The sequence below is a fragment of the Mercenaria mercenaria genome, chromosome 11 (assembly GCF_021730395.1).
Source record: "Mercenaria mercenaria strain notata chromosome 11, MADL_Memer_1, whole genome shotgun sequence".
Taxonomy (NCBI): domain Eukaryota; kingdom Metazoa; phylum Mollusca; class Bivalvia; order Venerida; family Veneridae; genus Mercenaria; species Mercenaria mercenaria.
In genome coordinates, this window is record NC_069371.1 from 82,018,502 (window position 1) to 82,030,724 (window position 12,223).

The following is a 12,223-nucleotide window of genomic DNA, read 5'->3' on the forward strand; positions in this document are numbered from 1 at the left end:
ATTAACACATTTGGGATTTTCCCACACATATCCAAAACCATATCTGTGCAGTAAGAGTCTTACACCACGTGCCCAATTTGTTCTACCATTTGTACAATCCTCTAAGGATACATCATACACTGCTTTTAATATGCAATTTTTGGATTCTAAAACAGGAAACCAAAATTTTAACACTTTAACATATATGTTTATATACAATGGGTAACGCCCAAGTTCACCATAAACACCTGCGTTACTAGTAGACAGTTTTACACCTAGAATTCTTTTACAAAATCTTAAGTGAATTCTTTCAAGTTCTTTAGATTTGCTGTTCCCACAAACTTCGCTTGTATAAGATAAAACCGACGACACAAAAACATCAAATAGTTGACAATATGTTTTCAATGAGAAACTAAAATTCTTAATTTTATTTAACAACACATTCATTGCCTTTAATGCTTTACCAGGCAACATTATTTGATTATAATTGAATGACCCTGATGCACTGAATTCTACACCCAGGTAATTGAATTCTGTCACTATTTTAAGAAGATTTTCCGTCATAAGTCCATATTTCAACTCTCTTTAAATGACCCTTTCTTTTGAACACCATAATTTTTGTCTTTTCAGTGTTAACACTTAAACCCCATTTATCACAATACAACTTAAGCAGGTCAAAACTTTTTTTAAGTCAGCTGGTGTTTCTGCCAATAATGCCATGTCATCGGCATACTACAACAGGATAAGAGTGATATCTTTGAGTGTTAAGCCACTGTCTGGACGGTTCTCCAAGTACAGCTCAAGGTCCTCGACGAACAGGGAGTATAGAAGAGATGAGCAAATCTCAGCTTGCTTCAAACCGACCGGGATCTCTATAAAGTCTGAGTATTTTTGACAATAGAGAGTTTGAGATTTCAAACTTCGCTTTCCCCTTCAACGTCTCTCATATATATTTTGGGTAAAAAGTCACCGATATGCGTGTATTTTATTTATATCACACGTTGCTACTAAAGTTTTCCATGTAATATCACGTAAGCCTAAGACTTCTCTTTTTTACTATGCGAAATAAAAAGCTTAGTTTCAGGATTTCTGCTTATTAAGTTATTTGATTATCCATGTATATAATTAGACTAAATTTGATGCGGAACACTATCAATAGGTATAAGAATAATAAAGTTTTGTATGGCTAATGATTTTAACTAAATACATTGAATTGAACCTGGAAGTATGAAGTTATCAACTGATTTTGAGAAACTTTGAGATTTTGTTCAAACTTTAACTTCTACGGCATATTTGTGTCCCCAGGCGGTATCGATTATACCAGATGGGCCTTTTTGTCGTATGAAGTGAAGTTTTGAACGTCCGAAGATGTGATATCACGAAAGTCGAAACTTCATTCTTTTTACATCTACTCTGTCCACATACTCGGCATCAAAGACTGAAATCTGGATGCAGGCACATGGCATGACAGTCATTTTACTTCAAAAATAAATAATTACGTGCGAATATCATTTGGTGGAACATTTTATTTTCACATCCAAATAAAATCAATCTGTTTCTGTCGGACACTTAATACGACAATTGCGTTTTAATATAAACATAAAATGGTACTAGTAAGGCGGAAAATTCTTCTGAAGTATCAGACAATTTCAGATCTATGATATCATGATGAGAGACGTTTCCTGTTAGCCTTATTGGATAACTCCATTCTATAATGCACGGAACCAGAGCCTGGCAGAGGGACATTGTGGGTTAATTCCCCCTTTGATTCTTACATTTTACAAAGAAAGTCGGTCTTGAAACTCGGTGTGACCCTACCCGCCCCCCCCACTCCCCCCGCCCTGAAACGGGGGACCCCCTCTTTAATGTTGGTGTCCCTCTAACCAAAATTCCTGGATCCGCAGATGTTTTATTTATAAAATAGTAATCATATTTTGCTGTCTGAGAGTTTGGCATTATACAGAGTCATACAGAGTGTCATTATCACGTTGATATGATCATTATAGGTTATTAACTTTGTATGTGGATATATGCACGAGTTCTGCAGCGGTAATATTGCGCGACTTTAGGAGCGCAATATTGTCCGCAAAAGAATGAGTGCATATATCCACATACAAAATTGATAACCTTTTTATTACATATCCACTATCAAATGATTAATTTATATCTAAATTATCGTTCTGTCACGAAAGACAGGGAAAAATACGGAAAAAATTCTCTGAAAACGCAATAAACAAATCAAACTGACGCGCATTAATATTTTCCGCGAAAATGACGTCAACTTGTTGTCGCAACGTGCGCATGGACGCCATGGACGTCACGCGATTATTTCCATTACAACGTTAAGAAAACATTCCACGCCCTATATTAGTCCAACTCATGACGTAATTATAACTTTCATTTCATTTCAGTCTGATAAATTATTACGTGCCAGTATCTAATAGGTCAGATTAATCAAAGTGTAAAAGTAAACAAAATGTTGCATAAATTACAAATTAAACAAACACACAATAGCAACAAAAATCTAAAGAAACGAGATCCGCAATGGACGGACCGTCAGGGAAGGTAACTAGAGTCACGGATTGGGACTAGTCCGAAATGAAAGCGTTCAACGTCATGATATGGAAAAATATTGCACGATCGCGGTTCACTGAAACCCAGTGGAAAATACTTTTAGGTATGTATTAATCATTTTTATTTCCTCTCATGTATGATTTACAATCGTGCATTGTATACTGACTATACTGACATAATTTTATATAAAACCTAAATGTTTGGAGCAACACTAACGAGTTTTTACATTGTTTACATTGTTTTATCGTTTATCGTTGTTTTTTTTTGTTTTTTTATTTGGTAATCGCTCTAATATCCATGCGATGATTATATTAATTGAAATGTTTTTATTTAATTTTCATTTTTTCATTTTTAAAACCTCTTGTAAAATTCCTGCCCTTTCGGACATTTAGTATCAAAATGCACGAAAAAAAAAAAACGATCATAATTACGGATAAATTGAATGGGTGGATTAAAAGAAGTAAGGTTCATTCTAATGTTTGAAATCTCAAGGAATTTTAACTGAACTTCAACTTCATACGTTAACTTCGCAAGAGACGTTGAAGGGGAAGGCGAAGGTTGAAATCTCAAACTCTCTAATGTCTCAATTTGCACCTGTTCATACATCGCTCGAACTATTTTTAACATTCTACCATTTATACCAAAATTGTACATTTTGTACCAGAGAGCGTTTCTATACACTGAATTTAAACATTTTTTCATATCAATTAGACCACAGTATAATCGTTTGCCATTGTTAAGATAATGCTCAATCAAGGAATGCAGCACAAATATCGCGTCCACTGTAGACAGGCCTTTCCGAAATCCAAACTGAGCATCAGAAATAATATTGTACTTTTCACTCCAGCTCGACAACCTTGCATTTATTAAAGATGTAAAAAGTTTTGCAAGACAGCTGGCCCCGCTTTCACTAACGTTCTCAAGTCACTAAAAATCTCTCAGTAAAATCTCAACTTCCGCGCTGAGATTTTTCTCAGATTTCTTGAGTCAAGGGTTGGACTGTCTCAGTGCTTTTCTCAAAGAAACAAAATGGCGACTTTTCGACGATACAATATACGCCGCCGCCGTAGTCGGTGCCAGTTTGACACGCTGAGTTCACCAGCATGACATGGATGACAGAGACGGTAATTTCTTAATTTCAAGGGAAGTAATCCAAGTAAAACTAAAATGGCCGATTGTTGCTAGGACACTGTTTACGCGTTTAAAACACATGCAGCAATTAATTTACCACAAGAACAACATTTTCAAACCTTTTTACTGTTTCTAAAATGTTTCTGTCCCGTCTTGAATGCTACACAACTTTGAAGACAATATTTATTAAGTACGGTAGACGTTTTACTGTGCCTATGTTTCGTACCAAAAACGCTCGTACCGAGATATATTGACTTGTGCAGTAACGTCCCTAGTCCTTATTCTTAGCGCACAACAAAATTGTGAAATTTCGTTTCACAACTTGGGGGTTATTATCAAGGGGTGATAAAATGAGCAGTTAGTGGTTGGCTCAAACAGACCTCCACAACTCAAAATTTCTTGGTCAATCAAAGCACAACAAATAACAATTTTAAGAGTGGCCATATTGGGAACATTTTTTGTCCGTCTGTTATCATTTTTGACTGAAATGAACCTCTACCACAAAAACTTAAGCTAGCCTGATCTGTTAAGAAATTATTCCAATGGGATTCGAGCAATGTCGGAGCATTTGTGTGTCCAGCTCCGTTTGGTCTCATTGGTCAAGTGATTTATTACTTTCCCCTCACCTCTACCGTTTGGAGTTTCACTAGGGGCACAAAGTTGCTCATGTGTCGAAGCCATCTAACTGGGTTTAAGACGATATGTTTGTAACATAATGACTTTTTACGGGTGCAATATTACACATGTTTACTTTGAGACGTTGATTACTTTCTTTTCACTAATTAATTAAGTAGAGTACCCGATTAAAGATGTATTTCTTTCAGGGTTTTGCATGTATTCTATAATTATTGTTTTTCATACATGTTAAAGTATATAACTTGTATTTGACATTTTAAAAGTCTGACTTGCTTCGGAGCCAAGTGCACTTGATCGCTGTCCAAGACAGATGTTGAGTTTGACATTTCACTATTACAGAATTGTTTTGGTTACTTCAGTTCACTCACCTGATGTACTAACATGTACTTAAACATTTATCCGAAATGATTGACACATGTAATAAACTTTTGGTCAATTTTGCTTATAAAATATAAAATCTTGGACATAATTCACATATATTTTGACAACACATTTTAAACATGATATTTCCAAAATATCACTGGTGAATTGCATCAGAAAATGTTAAAACCTTTCTCATTGGTTTTTAAATCATGTTAGATAGATTTTGATTAGTTCAAGTTATTCCCATCTTTTTCTGTCAAAATATCTGTCAACGTAGTTAGAGTATTATAAAATAGTGTGCTGGTCTTTGGAGGACAGATATCTTTGGTTTTGCATTTATAATTATCTTTCTAGTTCTTGTCTTATATTTTCATAGTATGTTTTATAATTATGACAATGGATAAATATTAAATCAATAAAATACTACTATACGATCGATTAAAATTGAAATGAAAATTTATTAACTTTTTATTTGTTTGTCACACCTGAGTCAGTGCTACATTACATGTTATTCCACTTGGGTGCCCATTTTGTCTTAAATATTCCTCATCCTCTCCCGTTAAATGGGCCCGCCTTCAGATTAATGTAGAACAATCAAAATTCAAAATAAGACACCCATCCCTTAGTAGTTATAAATACAAAATAAAAACAAACTGGTTCAGTGAGTTTTGGCAATAATTTATTTGCAAAACCATTCATGTAGTTTTTAAAACATATAGAAAAGCTATCTACTGTGTTAGTCACACTGTAAATGTTTGATTTCTGTAGTTAGTGTCAGATTTCTTATATTCTTTAAATAAAATGTTTTTTTTACATAGGCCCCCACTTCCTCAGTATATCTTGCAGCTTGTTCCTTTCACATGGCAGATATATTGTATTCAAGGAGGTACATCAATCTGAAAAGGAATTGTTTTTTCTATGTTATATACAGTACACTATCACAAATTTTATTTTTGTTATGCATTTATGGAGCGAAATTTCCTTTTTTTTGTTTTTTGTTTCAATATGATTCAATTTGGCCATAGTATTTCAGTCATGTAATGGTGTTCAGTTAACCTATCAAGTGTTCCTGCATTCTTTACTAGAAATGACTTGTGCTCACAGACAACTTCCCATTGTAAATGAGTAAGAAATGTTGGGCAAATGACTTCAGACATGTTCTTCTCTCAAACTGTTAAAGATATTGCATGCATAGCCTGCATAGCCAAAGGATCAAACTTACAACTTTTCTTGATTCATAGTCTAGTGCTTTATATTATGAGCTAGGCATGCAAATTATCGTAAGTGAAAGTTTCAAACAAAACCAATACTTGGTCAAAATCAGACTGATCCATTTCAAATGTTTGTAAATAAAGTGCCTCCATTCAGGGTATCAATTTGGTTTCTGTATATTTTGCAAGCATGATTTTATTTATTGTTCTCTTTTATTTCCTTTTGAGTAAAATTAAAATCTAGCATGGTTTGAATTACCGGTATAATAAAGTTTGCAAATTTAGGAAACATTGAGACTAACTTAGTCAATACATACTATACTTGAAATCACAGGCCAGACACCAGTACACGTACTGTCTTCAGTTCCATCAGTGTTTTGAAACCTTGGATGAATAGTCCTAGAACAACTCAGAATGGATTATCCACTGTCATTAGCATCTTTAGAATCAGCACATAGTTCAAGCCTGACCTCTGTATAAGCTGAGGATCTTCATCAGCAGGCTGTGACCTGATATAAATTCTATAAAATTGCTCTGTAACCAGGTTTAAATATGCCTTATTCCATTTATAAGAAGGAATATCAATCTTTAAATTACACAAAGATTTTGATAATATAGAAAATCTTAAACACTAAGTCTGAGCCTTAGGTATACAAGATCAATGGTTATTGGGTGCATGTACATAAGCTTATAATTATTAGCTACATAATTTTGATATCTACAAGAATCTTAATAAAATTGTGTGTGGGTGTGTATTACATAAACCACATATAAAATATGTAAACATATAAAATTAAATAGCATTCTTTGAAACATATGCATTGACAATGAACATTTAAAATCATTATCAAAATCTGTGACATTTCAGGGATGCCTTACAATTGAAATAGCTTTTTCTTTCATAATGATTTTCAAAGAAAGATTTTTTATTGAGGAATTTTATATTCTGTCTCTATTTAGATCTACAATATACAGAAGTGTACAGAAAAAGAAGGAAAAGCTTTAATATACAAATATATATTCTACTGATTGGAAATTTCCCATCATAAAATGCTATTATACTGTCATTCAGATTTTCAAACTTCTGTTTCAAAAATATATTTTGTTACCATGCTTGTGTCAAAAATAGTTTTTACATAGTCCTGTCTCAGGTTATGATATATTACAAACCTAAAACATTTAAAAACAGGAATAAGCTAGGCCTATTTATGACACCTGTTGTTTGCATCTCAAGTGAGACTAATGTTTATACTATTGTCTAACATAACATATTGGTTATTTAGGAAGTCTGGGGGGTGAAAGTGCTGCAAAAACGTAATTAAAAAAAAAAATGGAACACATTTCAAACTGAAAGTGAAAGTAGAAATGAAAAGTAGAACTAGGATCATGTAAAGCCTTTGAGAGCCCCCCCCCCTCCCCCCATCCCCAAATCATGTAAATTTTCATAAATGGAAATTATACCTGACAGACCAATAATATTCATAGCACATATACACAAGTAGCAGATACTTTCTATAAAGGTCACCTTGTTTGGTTATACTTTGTATTTTGTCTTAAACACATGTACCTCTAACTGTCCACATTCTACCTTGTAGAAATGTCAATCTTTTTTTTTTAAACACATTTTTTCTCTAAATTTGTTTTTGTTGTGTGTCTAACATACTTATCTAGGTACTCTGGTTAATGAAATCTAATTAACTTATATATTTTTTGAAATATTGCATTGCATTTTTTTTTCATTTTGACAGCTCTACCTACTTTCACTTTCATTTTGCATTTTCAAAAGAAAAAGTACATGGTTTGCAGCACTTTCAATTCACAGAGTACCTGGCGAAATACATTAGACACAGAATTAATTTATAATCATAACAGAAATGACAAAATGCTTTTGAAAAAGAAACTTGATATCTTCTACAAAATAGTATGTGAGTATTGTGTTCAAAGTTTGAAATGCCTACAGTAGAGAATGCATTGCTATTTATGTCCCTGCAATCATTGATATGAATATACTAATTGCAGTAATTAATATGTGAATCACAAAACAATGTATACTTACGGCTGCATATCTGATTCCCATAAACATATGCCCGATAACATAAAATTGTCACACGTATGGCTGTGTTTACCTAATCCCATATTTGGTAAAGAAAATACATGCAATATGACGTAACTACCCTCGACTGTGTGTATGACTGGTTCAAAAGTGACAGGTTTGAAGCTGATTCATTATAATATTGAAAATACACTGCCGTACCTTTGTACAAACATACAATTTGGATATATCCCGAAACTGTACATGTTGTTTATGAACATTTCTCAACGCTTCATTTCGTCTCAATAAATGAATAAATCCACTGCCCCCAACTATGCACTCGTGTTCGTGGGAAAGTTCACGCGGCTCCTTGGATGTTTGGCCGCTTATGTCTAAAAAAATTACGGCTCAGCTGAGAAAAATCTCAAGACTTGAGAAAAAGTTTATTGAAAGCCAACTTGAGAAATTTCTCAGCTGAAACAATTCTCAGACAATTCTGAGAAAATCTTGAGCTGAGAATTTTCTCACTTTGAGAACGTTAGTGAAAGCGGGGCCTGATCAGCGTTATCCCGTGATAATTGTTCACATCGTTTTGGTCTCCCTTTTTGTAAAGAGGTATAATTATACCTTCTATCCATTCATTTTGGAAATGGCCGCTTCTAAAGATCATACTGAATAAGTCAACAATGTGCGCACTCAATATATCGCTTGTGTGCATAAAATATTCGTTTAGTAAACTATCTGCACCACATGCTTTGTTTCGCTTTAATGACCTTATGCATTTCTGGACTTCTTCCAAAGTAATATCAGAGTTTAGTTCTTGGAAAATAGGATCATCTAATTCAACATGTCTTTCACAGAATGATTCAGCGTCATCGTTAGTTGTGGCGCCTATTTCCTCAGACAGATTTTTGAAATAATTATAAAATTGTTTTATACTAACATTGTCTCCCTTTTTACTCTTTGCACTTGAAAAGAAAGTCTTTTGGTCGTTTCTTTTTAAGATTCTCAATATCGTTCATTTTCTTAACATAGTACTTTCGCCTCTTCTTTCGAATAAAATTTTTATACAGACTTTTCTTTTCAAACAAAAACTGCCTATTAACCGTGTTTTTTACATTGTTGTAAGAATCTAATGCTTCTAAATACGACATTTTCATATCATAGCAAACATGATCAAACCATTCTGCATTCTTGATAACAGATTTAACATTAAAAGAAGTTTGTGAACACTGTTTGTATGATTTAGTAAATAAATCATTTGCAGCGCTATTTACTAAATATACAAAATTATCAATACACCTGTTAACATTTTCTTTACTCAGATTGTCTTTTTGATTCAGCAATGCATTAAAATCAGGTAACAATGAGATAAATTTTGTTCTAAACTGATTATACTTTTCATCATCCCATCGGACAAATACACTTTCTGTAACGTTTGTATTAACATTATTATTCAAAGTGTGTGTTTTCAACATGAACAATAAAGGAGTATGATCAGAAAATTCTGTTAACGGTAAAATTTCAAAAGACGATATATAGTCAAAATCACATTCTCGTGCTAACAAATAATCTATAACGGATGATCCGTTGATCCCATAAAAGGTATAAGTTCCCGTGGGCTCTAGACGAGAGTTACAAATTATCAGTTCAGTTGATTTACATAGATCTAACAATTGCAAACCACGGCTGTTTGTAATTTTATCAAAAGAAGTTCTTTTACAGATATTATCAGGAACATAATTAAAATTATCAATTGTTTCATTTTCTCTATCAAAACAAATAAAGTCATCCTTTGTTCCGACCCTGGAGTTGAAATCTCTTGCTAACAACACCGTGCCTTTGGTCATAAAACCATATACATCAGATTCTAAGATTTCAAATAAATTTTGATTGACAACTTGATATGCCGGCGAGTCTTCGCACCATATGTAGACACCACCTATAAATGTATCTGATTTAATGGAGAAAAAATTCATATCTAGTTTTATCCAAATAATTGCATCGTGATGAGAACGAACAACACTTATTCCATCTTTTAAGCCACTTTCAAGTATAAAATAGTACCTCCGCTATTTCTTTTGGCATTTTTATTTTGAAACTTCCGGTACAAATGTATAGATTCATAACCACTTAATTCGTACTCATAATTGCCGTTCAACCAAGATTCGAATAGGAAAATTATATCAAAATTACCAAGAAAACGACTAAACTCACTATTTTCAACCTTTTCTTTTGTTAACCCGTGGCAATTCCAAGCACAAACTTTCAGATGATCACCTTGTAATTCCTATGTAGGCACCTCTCCGTAGGGGCCGTTAACATACGCCTCGTCGTTCACGATCATGTACGCCGTTTTATTGTCAGTTCTCGCTTTTTTCATAATTGGCACAAGTTTTCGCCGCAATGCGACGATTTCTGGTGGGTACTGGTCGTGCATGTAGATGTCTGAACCTTCCAGATTTTTTCTGAGCGATTTCACATTTTCTTTATCCTTGGTACTTTTGAATTCTATTAAAATATTCCGAGGCTTATTGAATCTCATCATACCTATTCTTTCATCACACACTATTTTGTTTCTTTTCTTTCTTCTTCTGACATTTTAAGAGTATTTTCCATTAAATCTGAGACTGCTTCTTCCGTAGTCTGTAACCGTTGTCTGATATGCGTCGTCATTTGCGACGACGTCGGTAGTTCCTCTCCTTCTGGTTGATTTCCTGCTTTTGGGAGCAAGTTCTCGATGACCACTTTGTCCTCCTGGATTCCACCGACGATTAAATTGTTAATCAGCATTTTCGCTTGCATGTGGGTTATTGTATCTTGACATGTTTTGGTTTGTTTCTTTAAAGCGTTCACTTCTTCTCTTGCCTTCTCCAATAAAAAATCGTTTGTAGCTGCTTGCTCATTTAATGATGAAATATTCTCAGAATTTTGCTTTACTCTTTGATCTAAGTCACTCCACAGTTTCACTAGCTTACTGTCAACTTCTTTTACTTGTTTTTCTACAAGTTCCAATTTATCGAGTATTTTGCTTATTTCATCATGCTTTTTGTTTACTTCGTCAAATTTTGAAGACATGAACTGCATGGGCTCTGTATTTGACACGGATTTAGTCCCTTGTTGTATCATTGATGTAGATGTAACACTAAATGATGGGGGCGGGGGTGGGAGGGGACTTGACACTGTTACATTGGCGCCACAAGTAGTGTTCATACCGTTCATGTACTGGGGTAGACACTGTGGGCCTGCAGACATTTCATACTGCAGTTGACCTCCTTGCGACGGCATTAATCCAATGTTTTACCCAAAGAACTGTTAGAACTATTTATTTGACAGTCAGCGTTAGGGTTAATCACTTGCCCGTTAGCGTTATAGTTCATCATGATCGGTAATTGTTGCTGATTGTTGCTGATAACTGTTCCCTAATGGATTTACGTATGAACTCGAAAACACGGCAGAATTATCGATGTAACTATTGTTCAACAATTGCATGAATGAACCATCAGCGTTTGAAAATATAGGGCTTCCAGCAATTTTTGGTTCGTTGTTCTATTTGTTTGACTTCGATTCACTGCTGGAACTACTGTTTTTTCTCTTATTTCGTCTATTTTTTACAAGAGCTCTTTAAATCCAACATGTACATCCAAAAATCTTTGCACTTTATGTCCAATAAACATTTAAAAATCTGAAAAAACTAGAGTGAGGTTTATGTATGTCTCCGCCATTTTTCGGATCACGTGACCTTAAGACGTAAGACATTCTTGTTACATCAAATCGTCAGTTTTATAGCACTGACAAACTGACTGGAAGCTACGTGATAACGTCTGCAGGTTATGTAGTGTTTTGCATAATAACTGAACTTTTTACTGGAAAGGATGTATTCTTCAGTAATTGCTTGATTTTACTTACACTTAATATCATTCTGAATTCTTGGTGTTGTGTATTTTGCATAAAGACTCTACAATTGATAATAACCTTCTCATGTGATTTAATTGTTTATAACAGTCTTTGAAAAATTGTATAGAAGGGATCATTATTCTGTTAACAAAACTGTTCTATATTTATATGTAACACTTCATCTTATTAAATGTCACTTCCGAAAAATTTCTGTCGGCCGAGGGTTGGACACGCGAGCCATGAAACTTCAATGCTAACTAGTATACACAAAATTATTTCATTATTTGGTTTTCTATTGTATCTGACGATTATATTTTCTCCTATATTGATGTTGAGGCCCTGGCCTCATTCCCGACGATTTTCGGGCATTTACGACTTGTGTATTTATAATAATGATACA

The 12,223-nt window shown here is 34.0% G+C and overlaps 1 long non-coding RNA gene across 2 annotated transcripts; it reads right to left on the reverse strand.

Moving 5' to 3' along the window:
* Positions 1-5,201: 5,201 nt before the first annotated feature.
* LOC123531990 (uncharacterized) lies at positions 5,202-8,384 on the reverse strand. Of its 2 annotated transcripts, none has more exons than XR_008366160.1 (3): positions 8,149-8,384; positions 6,212-6,403; positions 5,202-5,579 (listed from the first exon to the last, which is right to left on the reverse strand). It is a non-coding gene; the product is annotated as an uncharacterized LOC123531990 (long non-coding RNA). The 2 variants fall into 2 exon arrangements; XR_008366159.1 differs by having other exon boundaries at positions 7,951-8,384.
* Positions 8,385-12,223: the final 3,839 nt, after the last annotated feature.